General features: G+C 42.9%; 1 long non-coding RNA gene across 1 annotated transcript; it reads right to left on the bottom strand.

Moving 5' to 3' along the window:
* Positions 1 to 7820: 7820 nt before the first annotated feature.
* Positions 7821 to 15774, bottom strand: LOC105005421. The gene is made up of 3 exons (XR_827318.1): positions 15734 to 15774; positions 9227 to 9368; positions 7821 to 7978 (listed from the first exon to the last, which is right to left on the bottom strand). It is a non-coding gene; the product is annotated as an uncharacterized LOC105005421 (long non-coding RNA).
* Positions 15775 to 17668: the final 1894 nt, after the last annotated feature.

Below are 17668 nucleotides of genomic sequence, written 5' to 3'. Positions count from 1 at the left end.
AGCCTCATAGACGGTTTTCAATTCTGTGCTACCTTCCAACAAAGCCTCCTTGTTCCTTTATCAGATGAGTTTCTGCCATAGCATCCCACCTAGAACCATCATTCACCTTAAAGTGAAATCTCTCAGTCGTGTCCGACTCTTTGCAACCCTGTGGACTGTAGCATACCAGGCTCCTCCATCCATGGGATTCTCCAGGCAAGAATACTGGAGTGGGGTGCCATTGCCTTTTCCAGGGGATCTTTCTGACCCAGGGATCAAACCCGGGTCTCCAGCATTGCAGGCAGACACTTTAACCTCTGAGCCACCAGGGAAGTCATTCACCTTAAACGGTGGCCAAAGGCATCTGTGGACTCGCTGTCATTTGAACAGTTTTGCAAGATTTTGGTACCAGTCATCCCTACCTCCATTGTCCTCTAGATTGTCTCTCCTGCATAGCAGTTCAGACAAGCCAAAGTCCAAACCCAGGGAGCTGCGCGGGACTACACACAGACATTCTCTTCTTTCTTTGGGCCACGCAGAACCACAGTATCTTCAGAGTCTTCTTATACAAAATCACCTCCATGCGTTCATATAGAAATCACTTATCTCATTAAAGAAATAACATGCTAAGGGAAAAGATCTCAAAATTAATAGATGACAATCACCAAGAGGGCTATCTCATTGCCTTTGTCTAGTCCAAATTTATCTTTCTGCACAGCTGGGGCCATAACTAAACACTTGGACACAAAAGTGGAGGCAAATGGAGAAGTGAGGCAATTAGACTGGCAATTTAAAATAAGAGTAAGAAGGACTTTTTACTTGAAAAGTGGGTTCAGGCTAAGTTGACTTAAACCCCTAAAAAGAGCAATGTGGACAATAAATGACTATCCACAGGCTGTTTTCAGTTACAACTGTCTCTGAAAAAGAATACACACACACACACACACACACACACACATATATATGACTAATCACTGTGCTATACACTTGAAACTAACACAACTTTGTAAATCAACTAGACTTCATTTTTTAAAAATTTACAACTGTCATAAATTATTTATTTAAATCAAATTTGTTATTAACAAAGTATGAGCCATTGTAACAGCAAAGAGGTTGCACTAAGAGTTTATATTGTCTGAACAGAAGTTTAATGCAAAGTTGGGGTGAGGGGGGCAGAAGAAAAACTCAGAGCTCAATTGCAATTAAAATGAGTGACAAAAGCTAGTGAATTATCACTAGCTCTAATTCTAGCCATATTTTATGACTAGAAGTTTCAAAGATAGGTTTTATGAATATAAATGGTTAATTTTATGTGTCTACAGCTTCAACTGCGGTACCCAGTAGTTTGGTCAGACACCAATCTGGATGCTTCTATGCAGATATTTTTTATGTTATTAACATTTACATGAGTAAACTTTGAGTAAAATAGATTAGTCTCTACAATGTGAAGATTAATTAATTAATATAGATTATTCTTTCTATATTACTCTCTCATCCAGTCAGTTTAAGGCCTTAAGGGAAAAAGAATAACATCCTCCAAAAAGGAAGAAATTCTGTCTCCAGACTGGAGATGAGACTTCAGTGTCAATTCTTGCTGAAATTTCTAGGCTGCCAGTCTTCCCTACAGATTTTGAACTGTAGAAGAACCCTGACTAATACATTAATACATGTGTATGAGTGTATGTATACAAACACACAGCACAAATTTATATTCCAAAGGAATAGAGTCAGACTGTGGAGTAAAACAACTTGATAGCCCCTATATTGAATTAGGAAACACTACGGAAAGGAATAATACAGGATGGAGTTAGAATATCTTTACATTTAATCTTACTTGAATTCTTTAACCCAATTAATAATACAAAACTGGGATTTATTTATTATTATTAATACAGCTCTAAATGATCTGCCTCCTAATTTCTCTTTAAAGTCACTTCTGTTCTTAAAGGGAGACATATTACTAATTTTGGTTCTGCTTCTCATTAAAGGAGCTTACATTTTTCTATTCCCACAGCAAAATTATATTTATCTGGCTCAGATGGTAAAGCGTCTGCCTACAATGCGGGAGACCTGGGTTCAATCCCTGGGTCGGGAAGACTTCCTGGAGAAGGAAATGGCAACCCACTCCAGTATTCTTGCCTGGAAAATCCCATGGACGAAGGACCCTGGTGGGTTACAGTCGCTGGGGTTACAAAGAGTCGGACACGACTGAGCGACTTCACTTTCTCAAACTTTAATGTGCATAGGAGTCACCGGGGATCTTTTTAAAATGTAGATTATGACTCATTTGGTCTGGGGCGGGGACACTGAGATACTTCATTTTTTAACAAGTTCCCAGGCAATACTAATGCCTTTGTCTGGGTCCCACACTTTGAGAAACAGGAACTAGAGCAGTAGTTCTCAAGTTTTAGAAGTGCTGGAATCCCCTGCAGGGCTTGTGAGATAACAGAGAGGTGGGTCCCACCCACAGGGTTTCTTTCTTTCTTTTTTTTTTTAATTTTTTTTTTAAATTTTATTTTATTTTTAAACTTTACATAATTGTATTAGTTTTGCCAAATATCAAAATGAATCTGCCCCAGGTATACATGTGTTCCCCATCCTGAACCCTCCTCCCTCCTCCCTCCCCATACAAATATTTTTAAAATATTTGTTTATTTTTGGCTATGAGTGGGCTTTCTCTAGTTGCAGTGAGTGAAGGGGCTACTCTAGTTACTGTCCAGGGCTTCCTCCTTACAGTGGCTTCTCTTGTAGTGGAGCACAGGCTCTGGGGTTCGAAGGTTTCAGAACTTGCAGCTCCAGGGCTCAGCAGCTTAGTTGTGGAGCTCACGCTTAGTTGCCCCAAGGCATATGTGATCTTCCAAAGTCAGGGATTGAAACTGTTACATTGCAAGGCTAATTCTCAATGACTGAACCACCGGGGAAGCCTCTCCTCCCAGGGTTTCTGATTTGGGGGATGTAAAGTGGAGCCCCAGAACCTGTATTTCTAACAAATTCCCACGTGGTACTGATGCTGCTGGTCTGGGAGCCACACTTTGAGAAACACAGAATGAGTGATGTTTCCCTAATCCTGGGAATCACCTGGAGCACCTTTAAAGATAGCAAGACCCATGCCCCTCTGTTAGAGTCAAGACAGTAGGTGCTGGAGGACCCAGAATCTGTGTTCCCAACAAGCACCTCAGACTGTTCTTAGAACAGTGAAACCATCAGCCAAGGAGTTCTCTCAGCCCTTGATGTTTTTCCAAACCCTGTGTCAATATAGAAGTGTGAGCCCAGTAGACCTCCTGAATCCCACATCTGGAAGTGGGGCCAAGCAGCTACACATTTTGAACATTCACCAGTGATTCTAACACCCACAGAGCTCAAAACCACTGGACGGGAACTATGGCCCAACTCTGGCTACACATTAGAGACTTTCTGAAGTTTTCATTCCCTTTGGTATCACCATCCCAGCTTCTGACTTAATTAGTCTTGAGTAGAAATCTGTATTTTAAGAAAAATATTCCTAGTAGCTTCTGAAGTTCAGTAAAAATAGTTAATTCCAAATGGGAGTTTCAGCCCCAGGTTGGCTTTAGGATAAACTTAAAACCACAAGTATCTCCTTTTCTAAGCTCTTGAACAGGGTGAGCAAAGCAGCCCTTTCCACACCTCCGTTCCCCCTCCTACACATGTGGGACACACTTGTCTCCTAAGCGTGAGACTCTATCCTTGCAAGAGGCACACCCCTTCCTCCTGCCTGAGTGCAGCATCCTCCAAGATAGTGAAAAAAGTGGCCTCCTCCGCTTTACTTTTGATGCTTTTGAGCTTTTGAACGTTGGAGAAGACTCTTGAGAATCCCTTGGACTGCAAGGAGATCAAACTAGTCAATCCTAAAAGAAATCAGTCCTGAATATTCATTGGAAGGACTAATGCTGAAACAATCTCCACTACTTTGGCCACCTGATGTGAAGAGCTGACTCATTGGAAAAGACCCTGATGCTGGGAAAGATTGAGGCCAGGAGGAGAAGGGGATGACAGAGGATCAGATGGTGGGATGGCATCACCAACCTGATGGACATGAGTTTGAGTAAACTCCGGGAGTTGGTGATGGACAGGGAAGCCTGGCGTGCTGCAGTCCATGGGGTCGCAAAGAGTCAGATACAACCGAGCGACTGAACTGAACTGAACTCCATTTTACAGTCAGATCTAAACTCATTCATTCATTCAAAATATTTATTATGTTCCTGTTATGAGCCAGCACTAAACTGGAAGTTGAGAATATAATTAAACAAGTTGTGTCCCTGCTTTTAAGGAGCTCATGATCTAGTAATAGATTCAAGCAAATATGGCCAACAGGCACATGAAAAGATGGTCAACAACAACTAACATGATATTGTAGGTCAATTACGCTTCAAAAACAAACAAACAAACTCATAAGAAAAGAGATCAGATTTATGGTTACCAGAGGCCAGAGACCTGGTGAAAGGAGAGGGCTGGGTGAAGGCAGTCAAAAGGTGCAAACTTCCAGTTATAAATAAGTTCTAGGATGTAATGTACAACAGGATAAATATAATTAACACTGCTGTATGTTATACATGAAGATTGTTAAGAGAGTAGATCCTGAGTGTTCCCAATAGAAGGAAAATATTTTTTTCTTCCTTAATTTCACAGCCATGAGATGAGATGAGATGGTAGATGTTCACTAAACTTACTGTGATAATCATTTCATGATGTCTGTAAGTCAGATCAAGCTTCCCAGGTGGCGCTAGTGGTAAAGAACCTGCCTGCCAACACAGGAGACATAAAAGATGCAGGTTTGATCCCTGGGTTGGGAAGATCCTCTGGAGGAGGGCATAGTAATCCACTCCAGTATCCAAGCCTGGAGAATCCCATGGACAGAGGAGTCTGGTGGGCTAGAGTCCATAAGGTCGCAAAGAGTCAGACATGACTGAAGAGACTTAACATATGCACACACACACTCACACACTCGTAAGTCAATTCGCTATGCTGTACACCTTAAACATATACAGTGCTGAATGTCAACTCAGTAAAAGTAGAAGGAAAATTCAATTAATTAATTTTTAAAAATTCTTCAAGATTCAAAGAAATAAATGGTACCTTGATTCACTTCGACACTCTGATTCCCTGGGATTTAGGTGACAGAGGGAGGAACTCTAAACTACCCTCTCAGAGTTAAATGAAACACAAGATGAGTGACCTACACCATCTTCTTCCAGGAGCAGAACTGCACCTGCCACCCTGGGCGGGAGCTGCATCATTTAGCAGCTCCAATAATCCAACGTGCCCTTTGAGTGAAGGTGTTAGTCTCTCAGTCATGTCCAATCTTTGCAGCCCCATGGACCGTAGTCCGCCAGGCTCCTCTGTCCATGGGATTCTCCAGGCAAGAATACTGGAGTGGGTTGCCATTTCCTTTCTCCAGAGGATCTTCCCGACTCAAAGATTGAACCTGGGTATCCCACATTGCAGGTAGATTCTTTACCATCTGAGCCACCCAGGAAGTTTTTGAGAGCTCTCTCAAAAAAACAGGAAAACAGGGACTTCCCTGGTGGTCCAGTAGCTAAGACTCCGTGGTCCCCATGAAGAAAGCTCAGATTCGATCCCTGAGCGGAGAACTAGATACTACATGCCACAGGTAAGACCCAGCACAGCTAAATAAACAAATATTTAAAATAATAATAAAAGAGAACTGGAAGTATATTTTGTTTGACATGGACAGTTCTGTTTTCTACCATGTTCCATAAACTAAAATGCCCACAGGAGGAGTTGTTGCTGTTTCCCAGAGTATAGATGATCCCGGTGAAGTCCAGAAAAGAACACAATTCACCCAAAGAATTGATGCTCCCTGAGCCAACTGCTCCTCCTCACTGCCACTCTCAAAACCATCTTTTCATCCCGTGTGTAAGTCAGGCAACAACCACAGCATGGCACTGGAACCGAATGACTGCAGCTGAGCAATCGCCTCTCATGAAGACAACATCTCCCTGTCTCCTTATGGATTCCTGATGTAAGAAGTCATCAGTCAGTCAGCTGTCTTCCTCATTTGGGGTTAAAAGTAAATAAAATGTTTCTCAGTGTTTCTTGTCTTCCTCTTATTAAAATGTTATGAAATATTTTCACGAATTACCCACAGTCCTGTTAACCAGGCCACAGTCTGCTGTTCACATCTGGAGGGGAGGATATTGGTGAGAAGAGTTTTAATTTAGTTAAGAGTTCTCTTTAATGAATCTCATTTTGGCAGGAGGAAGTCATGACAGGCATTATAATGCCATCTAATCTGCCACAACCATTTTCACGTTGCTGTTTTTCCCTTTCTTCAATCAATTCCATTATTCCTTTCCTTTCAACATCCCCAAAGGGTCAAGCCCCCATAGCTAGAAAAAAATAATATATTGAGCTGTTAGCTTTTCTTTAAATGAAAAATGTTTCATGTTGCTTCATCTTAATTTACTGTTTTTTCCCTCTAAATTATACAATTTGTGCCCGGCTAAATGTAGACTAGGTCTAGCTTAATTGCAATATTTAATATACATAGTCCTAAGGCTTTGCTGCAAAGCAAATTAATTTTCCAAGGAAATTGACAAGATTAATAAGTCTCCATTGAAGCCAGGTTCCAATAAGTGAAGCTGAAATCGGTTACATAGGTCTCTTGGTTTCTTCAACTCATTTCTGTGTTGGCTAAATTTGTTTATGTGTGTGTGGAAAAAATTTCTTTTTCCAGAAATGAGGTTTCCTCAAGTTAGAAGAGTAAAAAGCAATGGTATGTTTTAAATACCACTCAGCTGCTTTCTTGCTTGCTGTAAAACCTGGACAAGTTGCACAAGCTCTATAAACCTCAGTTCCTCACTAGTAAAATGGGGCTAAAATAGTACTAACGTCATGGGGTTATTGTGAGCATTAAATGACAGCAGATCAGTGTCAGGCTGAGTGCCACACGCAACCTCAGAATAGTCATTCAGTAAGGTTACTGCTGATAGCCTATTATTACCATTCTCTTTAAAACTAATAAGGGAGGGTTTGGATTAATTAAAGGCAACTATTTACTTTTCTCTCAATATTCTTTATCCTAAATTGTCAGATCCTAGCTTTCTGCTTTATATAGGCTCTTCAGCAACTAGATTTTTGGATGAATTTGTAGGGTGGTTTATAGAGACACAGACTTGCTTTGCCAGTTTAAGAAAGAGAGCTATTATTCAGGGAAATAGAGCAATTCACGCACTGGTAGCATACCATTGTACTGTACATCAAAAGAGAAATATTTTTCTCTGTAATCCTTTCTATAAAAGCAAAATAACAGTGTTGAAGCATTAAAAGTATTATAGAAAACATCACCCCTTTAATCATTTACCAATGTCCCCAAACTAAGGGAGGAGGGGGACAATCAAGGAGCACAAAATCCTAAGTCTGAATTCCATTTCTGCTTCTAATTGGTGACCTTGAGAAAGACTTAGGACTTCACCATTTAGGGGTGAGAAATTGTATTAATATATTTGAAAGAAGGCTATAAATTTTAAGTTATAATATCTGAAAGAAATGTGACTTTATTAACAAGTATGATAATGTGCCACTGCTTATAAAGAGAATAGGGCTTCCCAGGTAGTTCAGTGGTAAAAGAATCCGCCTACCAGTGCAGAAGACACAAGAGACGCTGGTTCAATCCCTGGGTCGGGAAGACCCCTAGAGTAGGAAATGGCAACCCAGTATCCTTGCTTGGAGAATTCCACATATAGACTGGCAGGCTACAGTCCACGCAGTTGTAAAGAGTTGGACACGACAGAGTGCGCACACGCACACACACACACACACACACAGAATAAAAGTATTTTCCATGTTGATGTTGTCCCAGATTTTTGCACTATATTTCAAGAGGAAGATGGCTTTGCTGTGCACAAGATCGTGATGCCCAGGGTTGCCTGAGCCATCGATCTAAGCAGATGGAGAAGAATTAACGGTTTCTCAAAGCCGGCTTCACCACTGCAGGTGTCATCAGGAAATTTGCTGCTGCCTAAAGACAGGGACAAAGATAATAAAACCGAGAGAGAGAGAGAGAGAGAGAGAGAGAGAGAGAGAGAGAGAAACAGTCAATCCTCTTAGGTCACCTCCTGGGGGCAGATAACCCCCTGTGTTATCTGGGTATGAGCAATCTGTTAATAACATTCCCTAGGTGGTAGGACTGAAATTGTGGATTTGTAAAGAGTGTTAAAATGGAACTTCCCCCAACCCAGTTTAAGTTTAATTATAATAAAATAATCTCTAATTTTTTGCATCAGACTCACACAGATATCTGTGTTTCTATAGCAGTTTCTCTATTTCTTCCTTTAAAACACTCTTCACTCATTATCAAATCTCCCTTAGGAACATATGTTGGCTTCCTAAAGGTATTTCTTTGATAAGGAAATTTCAGTTTAGTTTAGCAAACTGCTTCCCAAACTCTCGCCTGAAAAGAAATTCTTTTTTTTTTTTTATAAAAAAGAAAATTAAAGGAAAATTAGTCCTGTAACAAAGTCTAGAAATTACAGTGGTATTTAAAATAATATCAGACAGTTTGGTTTTCTTCATCAAGGAATGAATATTTCATGCATCAGTTTGACTCTGAAAAAAATACACACGGATCTATAAGGCCAGATCAAAGTAGTCTATGTGTACCTTAACTTATATAATATTATACATCAACTATACTTCAGTTTTTAGTGGATTTTTACAAAGTAGCTTACATGGGAAAATGACAGAATGAAAAGCTGGTGAGTGGTCAGAAAGGTCAGTGGGTGTGTATTGTAACCAGCGGGTAGCCAGACCTCAGGGCCAGCTGAACCAAAGCAGCCGACTCACTGTCCACACACCTCCCAAGCCTGAATATCCATTTGAGGTCCTACTAATATTAACTTCAAATGACTGTGGCTCTTGGCATCCCTGGTGTGATGCTAGGATGCTACCGCTCCTCCCAAATCTCCCCCGGTTATTTCTGGGAGCCTTCAGAGTGATGCCTCAGGCACGTCCATTCAAATCTACCCACATTTCCCTGCTCCTGCTGTTGCTTCAGGATGTCATACCTGCCTTTGCTGCTCCCCAGTGTGGGACAAAGAAAGGCCATGTCAAGACCTTCCCAGAACCACAGTGCATGAGATGTCATGTCACTGCTGGGTCCTGGGTTGGGGAGGGGCCGGGGAAGGGCAAGCATGGCCTCTTGCTGATTTCAGGGCACCTCTCTGTCACTCAGGCCTGAAAACTTATGGCAAGATTCTCTGAAAATCACCTAAAGAAGGGTTCTTTCAGCTTCCAGCTCAACTTCTTTCTCCAGTGGGGCCTTCCAACTAGGTCAAGGGCCTAGATGGAGAATAGATACACATCAAGGCTATCTCTTTCCATCGTCCTTGTTTTCATCACTCCTTTTCTCTCTGTAAAAGAAGAAAGAGAAACAAACAAAAACTCTCTTTCCTAAAAAAAAAAAAAAGGCTCTAGAATATCAACTCTATCAGTAAGGATAGGCCATGTTATGCAGCAGTAATAAACCAAAATCAACAGTGGAGTAGCAGAGAAGGTATTGCATTCCTTGAGCCTCCTGTGTGTTCAGTGCAGGCAGTCAGGGGGTGCCTCTGCTCAACTGGGCTGCCTAGGAAACCAAGCTGCTGGAGGTATCATCTTAACATGCTCCCCTGGCTTCTGCGGTCCAGCAGCTGCTCCATGTGACACAAACCACCTCTAAATGCATTTCATCAGCCAAAGTGTCACGGGTGTGCCCAAACTCAAGGCAACAGGAAAGTACAATCTTACCATCTGCTTGGAAGGAAGAGAAGCAGAATAGCTGTGAACAGCCTGATGCCATCAAATAAAGCCATTCAAATAGCTGTTGACTCCCTGTCGGGGGCACACACAGCCAAACTCTGAACCCAGGTTGGGGCTCAGCCAGAACCCTTGCCATAGTGAGGAGAATGGGGAAGTCACTTACTTTGGGAATTCCAGATGTCACCCTGACTGTGTAGGTGCCTGTTTTGTAGGCCTTGTGTAACCTGTGGGACCAGGAGGCCCCCATGAAACTGGGAAGAGAAACGCTGCCATATTCAAAAGCTTATTGTCAAAGCCTCCCCAAAGTACAGATGTTTTATTTAAAAATAGAATTTTATCCAGAAAAAGTGATGTATTTTTTTACTTCCTAGAGCATATGGTGAAGCCATCACACTGACACTCGTGAGTTATCACTCTGTCGTCTAGCATCTATCAAAGTCCAGGCACTGTGGTGAAGTCTTTAATTATACTGCCTCTTATCTTCTCGACTACCCTTTAAGGAAGATACCCCATTTTGTGGTTGATAATTAAGGAAATTAATAATTTGTTCATGGAGAATTCCCTGGTGGCCTGGTGGTTAGGATTCCACACTTTCACTGCCACAGCTTGGGGTTCAATCACTGCTCAGGAAACTGAGATCCTGCAAGCCTAATAATAATAATAATACATTTGTTCATGTTCATCATCTCGTGTCTTGCTTCAGTTTGCTCTCATTGGTACATTTTGTCCTTCAACAAGCCCTATTTTGTTCTTCTTTTCTTTCTCCCTTGGTCTCCCCATTTTATTTGTTACTGCTGTTTGCTTGCTTGTTGTCCAAAGGACAAATAACCCCGCCAATCCCAAGCTTTCCTCCTGACTGATTGGCATTTTCCTCTTGGGCCTCCTGTTTGACTCCACCCACTTCATCCTGATAGTGCAGGTGAAAGACGCCTTCTCGCCATCAGCTGCCACAGAGCAGGTCCGCCCCAGGTCCACCAGGCTCCCTTGTGTGTCGGTGGGCTATCTAAGATACAAACACTTGAGGTGAGCAGGCCAGCCAGGGATTGAAATGGCTCACCGAGCTATCAGTGGTGAGGGCTTGGGAGTAGGGGGGAGGGGAGGAGGTCTGGTGAGTCCACAGTGAACTCAGAGAAGGCAAGACTGATGGTGACATAATAGGAAATCTGGGCTAAGTTGCCAGATCTGACTTTCATGAAAAGTCATACACCCAGACTTTTATATATGAAATTCCTCAATCACTAAATATCAGCTTAAACTTAAAAATATTTACACATGTCATTTTGGAATGTATACTATTGTTCTGGGTAATTTATTCAAAATAAAATAATATTTTAAAATATATCTGTTAGAGAATGAACTTACAGTTGCCAAGGGGAAGAATGGGGGGAGGAGATAATTGAGGAATTTGTTGAGGAGATAGTTGAGGATGGACACGTATACACTACTATATTTAAAATGGAGAGCCAACAGGGACCTACTGTATAGCATATGGAACTCTGCTCAGTGTTATGTGACAACCTGGATGGGAGGGAAGTTTGAGGGACAATGGATATGTGTATATGTGTGACTGAATTCCCTTACTGTCCATCTGAAACCATCACAACATTGTTGATAGGCTATACTCCAATATAAAATAAAAAAGTTTTTAAAAATATGTCTGCAAGTAAATGTTTGACTCTCCAACTTTCAGGGTGCAGCTTCTCTTTTGAGCAATGAACAAATTATGGAGTACACACACACAGGCACACACACACACATACTTGAAAACATTCAGAGCAAGAAGTCACTTAGGACATTTAATAACAGAACAGAGTTTTAAACATTACCCATTAGAAAAGGAAGTAAAATAAAAGTTAAGAGGTATGAGGAAAGCCATTTCACAGAGAGGCATAGGAGATCAGAAACTCAGGAGCCAGAAGCGTGAATGCTGACCCTGCCAGGACACTATGGGGCCACAGAGAAGTGGCAGGGTGCTACTTCCTCAATGTCTTCATCTTGAAACAGGTATTTTTTTTTTAAATTAAGACCAACTTGCCACAAAGGGTTTTGCAAAACACGAATAAAAACTTAACAGGACTTTCACATCAAACTTCCTCAGACTGACTACAAAACCAACAATTCTTGGAATTTTAGACAGTTAGGGATGCAAAAGACCCTCATTGGAAAAGACCCTGATGCTAGGAAAGATTGAGGGCAGGAGGACAAGGGGGCAATAGAGGATGAAATGATTGGATGGCATCATCGACTCAATGGACTTGAGTTTGAGCAAGCTCCATGAGATGGCGAAGGACAAGGAAGCCTGGCGTGCTGCAGTCCACAGGGCCTCAAAGAGGCGGATAGGACCCTGCAACTGAAAAGTAACCACAAAGGGACGCAAGGTCTCAGGAATCATCCTGAACCATGTACTCATTTTACACCTGAGGGATGCAAGGTCTGGACCAGACCACACTTCTGGAAACCATGCAAGCCTGGCAGAGAGAGGGGGCAGGAATAGAACCAAGATGGAAAGAGACTGGAAAAAAGAGCCTCGGGGGATGCAAGTGTGAAGGCTGGTTCACCCCTGACAAAGAGTATAGCTCTCGCTGTCTCCGCCTCTGAACATCATGGGGATAATACCCTGTCCCAGCCTGCAGGTAGGAAAACTGCCAGGTCGAGAGGAGATGACTGCAAGAGAACTTCCGCAAATCGGAAGACATTGTTCAGTTACCAATGTTAGCTTGCTTCCTTTGTCTCCATTGAGCTCCCACCCCAAGTCTTGCTCAACCACAGCCTTTATCCCCCTGTGCTGAAAATGCCCATCAACCTGCACATCTTCCCCAAGTTTCTGAGCTCTCTCAGGGCCAAGGGCTTCATCAACTTGTGTTTAGTGCAGCCAGGAGTCCTTTGATGAATGTTTGCTGAACGTGCTGTGCTGTGCTAAGTCGCTTCAGCTATGTCTGACTCTGCGACCCTATGGACTGTAGCTCACCAGGTTCTTGTTTGCTGAATGTAGAAACTTCTAAATCTTCAAATTTGCAACCCAAAAGACCAAAGTTAAACTAAAAAAGTGTGCGTTTTTACAGTCTCACTATTAATAAGGTGATTCTTTGCGTTCCCATGGGCTGTACCCCTTCAGATTCCACTGTCCGTGGGATTTCCCAGGCAAGAATACTGGAGTGGGTGGCCATTTCCTTCTCTAGGGGATCTTCCTGACCCAGGGATTGAACCTGCATCTCCTGAATCTCCTGTTTTGGCAGGAGGATTCTTTATCACTATTAGCACCCACCGGGAAGCCCCTAATCATAAATTTGTAAGTAAAACCTTTCTGAGAAATATTCACAACTTATAGATCTATAACACAATAGTCATTTTGTGGGGGACTCTATTGAGTAATGTGGAGGGGATAAGGGGTAGAGACAAGAGGGGGTTGGGAGGGAGACAGAGAAAGAAATGACTATAATTCAGGATGTCTCAAAGCCCCTAACTTTCCAGGTTCCTGTCTTTTCGAAAATTATAGATCCACCTAGTATCGAGCTTTCAGGTCTAACTAACACCTGTATGTCTGTGGAGTTAGTCACCTGACATGATGACAATTCAGACACTCACTCCAGTGTCCAAGACCTGAGTTTCTGATGGGAGTCCCAAATTAACCTGCTGCTAAGTATGGACATTTGCAAAGCTCCCTTTTATATAACTAAGCATTAACACCTACTTTATCTTCTACCACATCATCTGCCACAGTCAAAAAGTGGCAGCATAAATTCAAATTTCAAGGAAATTAAAAAATATATTGCACAGGAATCCCCCTTTAATGCATGACCTTAAGAAAATTCCTTTGCCCTATGTCTTCTGGACAGGGTAAACAGGGGTAGAGAGGAGAAAGAAATGATTGAATTTCTATGGCCCCAAAAGGCCAACAAAGATAATCTGGGTAAGTACTATCCTGTACCTACTTTGGCCACCTGATGCGAACAGCTGACTCATTGGAAAAGCCCCTGATGTTGGGTAAGATTGAAGGCAGAAGGAGAAGAGGGCAACAGAGGGTGAGATGGTTGGATGGCATGACCGATTCAACAGACATGAACTTGGGCAGACTCCAGGAGATGGTGAGGGACAGGGAAGCCTGGCGTGCTGCAGTCCATGGGGTCACAAAGAATCGGACACGACTTGGTGACTGAACAATGACAACAGCTATCCTGTACCCTACACATTTTGGAGCACTTTGAATTCAAAGATCTTGGTAATTTTTCAGATTCAAATTCTGAAAGTTTGAAATTTTTATTAGTAGTATTCTCACATCGGAAGAAGCGATGTTTTCTTTGCCAAAACATATGTAAAATCCTCCCTCTCCTGCAATTTTCTGCCCATCTAATAATCAACTTTTACATAGTACCTATTTATATGTTCTAGACAAATGTTAAACTACTTTGAAATCTGGAAATTTTTAAAAAACTTAAATAATGTTTATTCCAAACAGACAGCAGTTTCCACTGTGAGCAAATGCAAACCATGATCTTTAAATCAGAAGATGAAGGAAAAACTAATAAAATCACATTCTGTCCCAGGGAATTTGGGCTTCATATATAAGCCAAATAATTAATATAAACGTCCTTAAAAATTCATCCAAGGCTTATTAAGCATCTACAATGTGCCACTGTTTTGGATATTGAGGATTAGCAACAAACAATGCAGACAACAATTCCTGCCCTCATGGAGCTCACATTCTAGCAGAACAGAAACAAACTTCTAAGTAAACTTATAAGTAAAATGGATACTATAGCAGATGTTAACAAGAGCTGTGTTTGACTGCATTCATGGCCCTAATTCTTTACCCTACCTCTATCCATTGCCTCTGTCCTGTTTTCTGCAGTGAGCTAGGCTTCCTTCTTTCATTGTGACTTGATTTGGTCAAGTCTGGCCATGTGACCTGATATGGCCAGTAGAATAAGGTAGAAGTAACAGGGTACCAGCTCCTGACTCTAGTAAAACATAGACCACCAGAGCTCATGATTCCCACGCCCTTCTTGCTCCTCTGTCATCGCCATGGAAAGAAGGTGCCTGAGACGGTCCACCAGTCTCAGAAGGATAAAAGACATGGAGCAAAGCTGTTTCAGCTGAACTTCCTCAGCCAAACTTAGTCTAAAGCAGAGCTCCAGGAGACCCTGATATGCATGCTTAAGCTGAGCCAGCATTAGCAGGGCCACCAACATCCCCAACCTAGAGGAGCTGACCTTCTATGACCCACGGGTGCATGAGCTATACTAATAAACAGCTGTTTTTTGGTGTTTTGAGGTGTTGTTTGTTACACCTCAATAACTAATCAATACAAGTACTAAAGGGTAGTCAAAACAGTAAAGACAGAAAAGAGAGTACGTATGTGGTACTAATGGGGGAGTCCATCTCAAATAATTTTCTTGAATATAGTTATTTTTAAAATATAACACATTATTCTAAAAACACTCCCTTTCTAAGAATCGAGAGGTTCTTATATTCATTACCTAATATCCTCATCACATATTTGGCACTCTCATCTTAGTACCACTTGGGTCCAAGCAAATAAGAGGCAGAAAAAAAACATTGCTGCTTTGTTTGGTAGGAGAAGCAGAGCAGAAATTAACACCCATTTCCAGTTCCAACCCAGCTGCACGTTCTTGGTATTTCTCGTTTGAAGTACAGTGTGTGAACTCACGTTCTTCTTTTATGCGGCATTCTACAACTCTTCTAAAATCTTACCCAGAAACACTCTTTCCTAATTTTTCCCAGTCACTTCAGGTTTAAAGGCAGAAGTTCTTTCCAACATAAGTCTACCAGCAAGTTTAGCAGATAAAACTCTTCCAACACAATCCTTGAAGTAAGGAGACCACGTTTCAAAGGTTCTTTTCAACGTTTTTTTGGAGCATGTAGGGTCTTAGTTTCCCAACCAGGGATCAAATCCACACCCCTTGCACTGGGAGTATAAAGTCTTAACCGCAAAGCCTTTCCAAATTAGCTATCCTACCTTCTAGCAAGGTGAACACTGGTTCCACTGATCACTTTGGCCTTCATCCTGAAAAGAAGACCAGAGGGTTCCTGCCCAGCTTTGATTTCCCATTTCATACAAATTCTAACCAGTCCCTTTCCATTTCATCACAAAATGAACACTCTGATGGAAATGAAGTCACAAGTTTCAGTTCAGGGTTCAGGAAGACTCTAGTGGCTAAAACTGGCTCCAAAGCCCTGTGACTTTCCTGGTGGCTCAGTGGTAAAGAATCTGCATGCCAGTGCAGGAGACTGGTCTGATTCCTGGGTCAGGAAGGTACCCTGGAGAAGGAAATGGCAACTCACTCAGTATTCTTGCCTGGGAAATCCCATGGACAGACAGGCTAGTCTATGGGGTCGAAAAAGAGTTGCACACGACTTAGCAACTAAACAACAAGAACAAGACTTCAGCTGAAGTTGATGAATGCAGGCAGAGGGGAAAAAAAATTCCTCTCCACTCCTTGTCTTCTAGGGAGTTACCTGTTGGTGGCTCCAGCGGACTGGTGGAAAGGTTTGAGAGCGTCTTGATTAAGGTATTTTCAAGGGCTCCTAAATCTACTGTCTTAAAGTTTCCTTTTCCTTCGTTGAGATCATATTTCAAGAGTTGCTATGATCTTGGGAAAACCACTTAACCTCTCTGAGATTCAAATTCCTTACTGGTAAAATAAGAATTGAAGGTCCTCTCTGTTCTTAACAGTCTATCATTTACGTATACATGTTCAAACTACTGATTTCAAACTAGTGACAACTTTCAGTCTGCTAGCAGCTGGCTGAGTTGTTTTAATAAATCTTTCATGGATCATTTTGAAGTCCTAGCAGTCCTCCTCACCTCTTTTTTTATGTTCAACTTTACAACTTTGATAAGGAACAACCAAAATGAACAGTAAGGATTTCAAAATTCTCTTCAGGTCCAACTATTGGGGCTTTTTAGATTTCCCAACAAAGTGATAAACTATGAGTTCTCTAAGAAAGCATCCTAAGTCTTCAGCAGGACACTTCCGTTCTACCATCTTACTGTTGTGCCCAGGCTGATAAAAATTTCCTCTGTGAACTGAGTTTCTCCAAGCCTGACCTAATAGCTACCGGTTCTCAATCAATTGCTATTCACACGCAAACATCTGCACACATCAAGTCAACTTAAACATCACGCTGTGGGGTCCTGACACGATGACACAACCACCAGCTGTCGGGGCACCGCCCTGAATTGGGGACACAAACCCCATTTTCCTATGTAAATTGGCCTGGGCGCTGCTTCGGCCCCCCAACAAAAGGGAACGATCCTTTTAAATGGGGCCATCTGGCCGTCCCCCGGCCTCAGAGACACCTCCGGGATCGGGGATAGGGGTGGGGGGAGCGGGAGTGATCTTCGGGGGGCCACAAGGTAGCTCGGTAGCACGCAGCTGTCACCCCAACCTCTGGGGTCCCCAACCTCTGGGGGACCAGCAGATTCGCCCTCCGGGTCCGGGGCGCCTGAAGGTCTCGCAGCGCACTTCCGAGATGGGGGAGGTCGCGCTTTGTTCCCGGGCCCCAAGGGCGCGAGGCGCCACGGCCTCGGGCAGAGTCACCGCTCCGTCCCCGGGCCCCAGGGCAGCTCTCGGCGGGCGGCTAGCAGGCGCCGGGCCCCTCCATAGCAACCGCGTGGGAGCTGCGCAAACGAGGAGCCGGGGAGGAAGGCCAGGAGCAGAGGAGAGGGATAAGGGGGGAGGAGCGGAGCGGGGAGGGGCCAGGGAGGAACCGAGGAGGAAAGAGTAGGGGGGAGCCCGAAGAAGGCGAGCGCGGGGGGAGCAGAGGAGGAAGAGGGAGGGATGGGGAATGGGCGAGGATAGGGATCTGGAGGAAGAGAGGAGGGGAGCGGGGAGGAGAGGGGAGCAGGAAGAAGGGCCCAGGCGAGAAAAGAAGGAAGGGGGAGGGGGCG

The sequence above is a fragment of the Bison bison genome, unplaced genomic scaffold (genome assembly GCF_000754665.1).
Source record: "Bison bison bison isolate TAMUID 2011002044 unplaced genomic scaffold, Bison_UMD1.0 scf7180017864491, whole genome shotgun sequence".
NCBI lineage: Eukaryota > Metazoa > Chordata > Mammalia > Artiodactyla > Bovidae > Bison > Bison bison.
The sequence above is the reverse complement of the archived record's forward strand: the minus strand, read 5'-3'. Positions and strand labels throughout refer to the sequence as shown.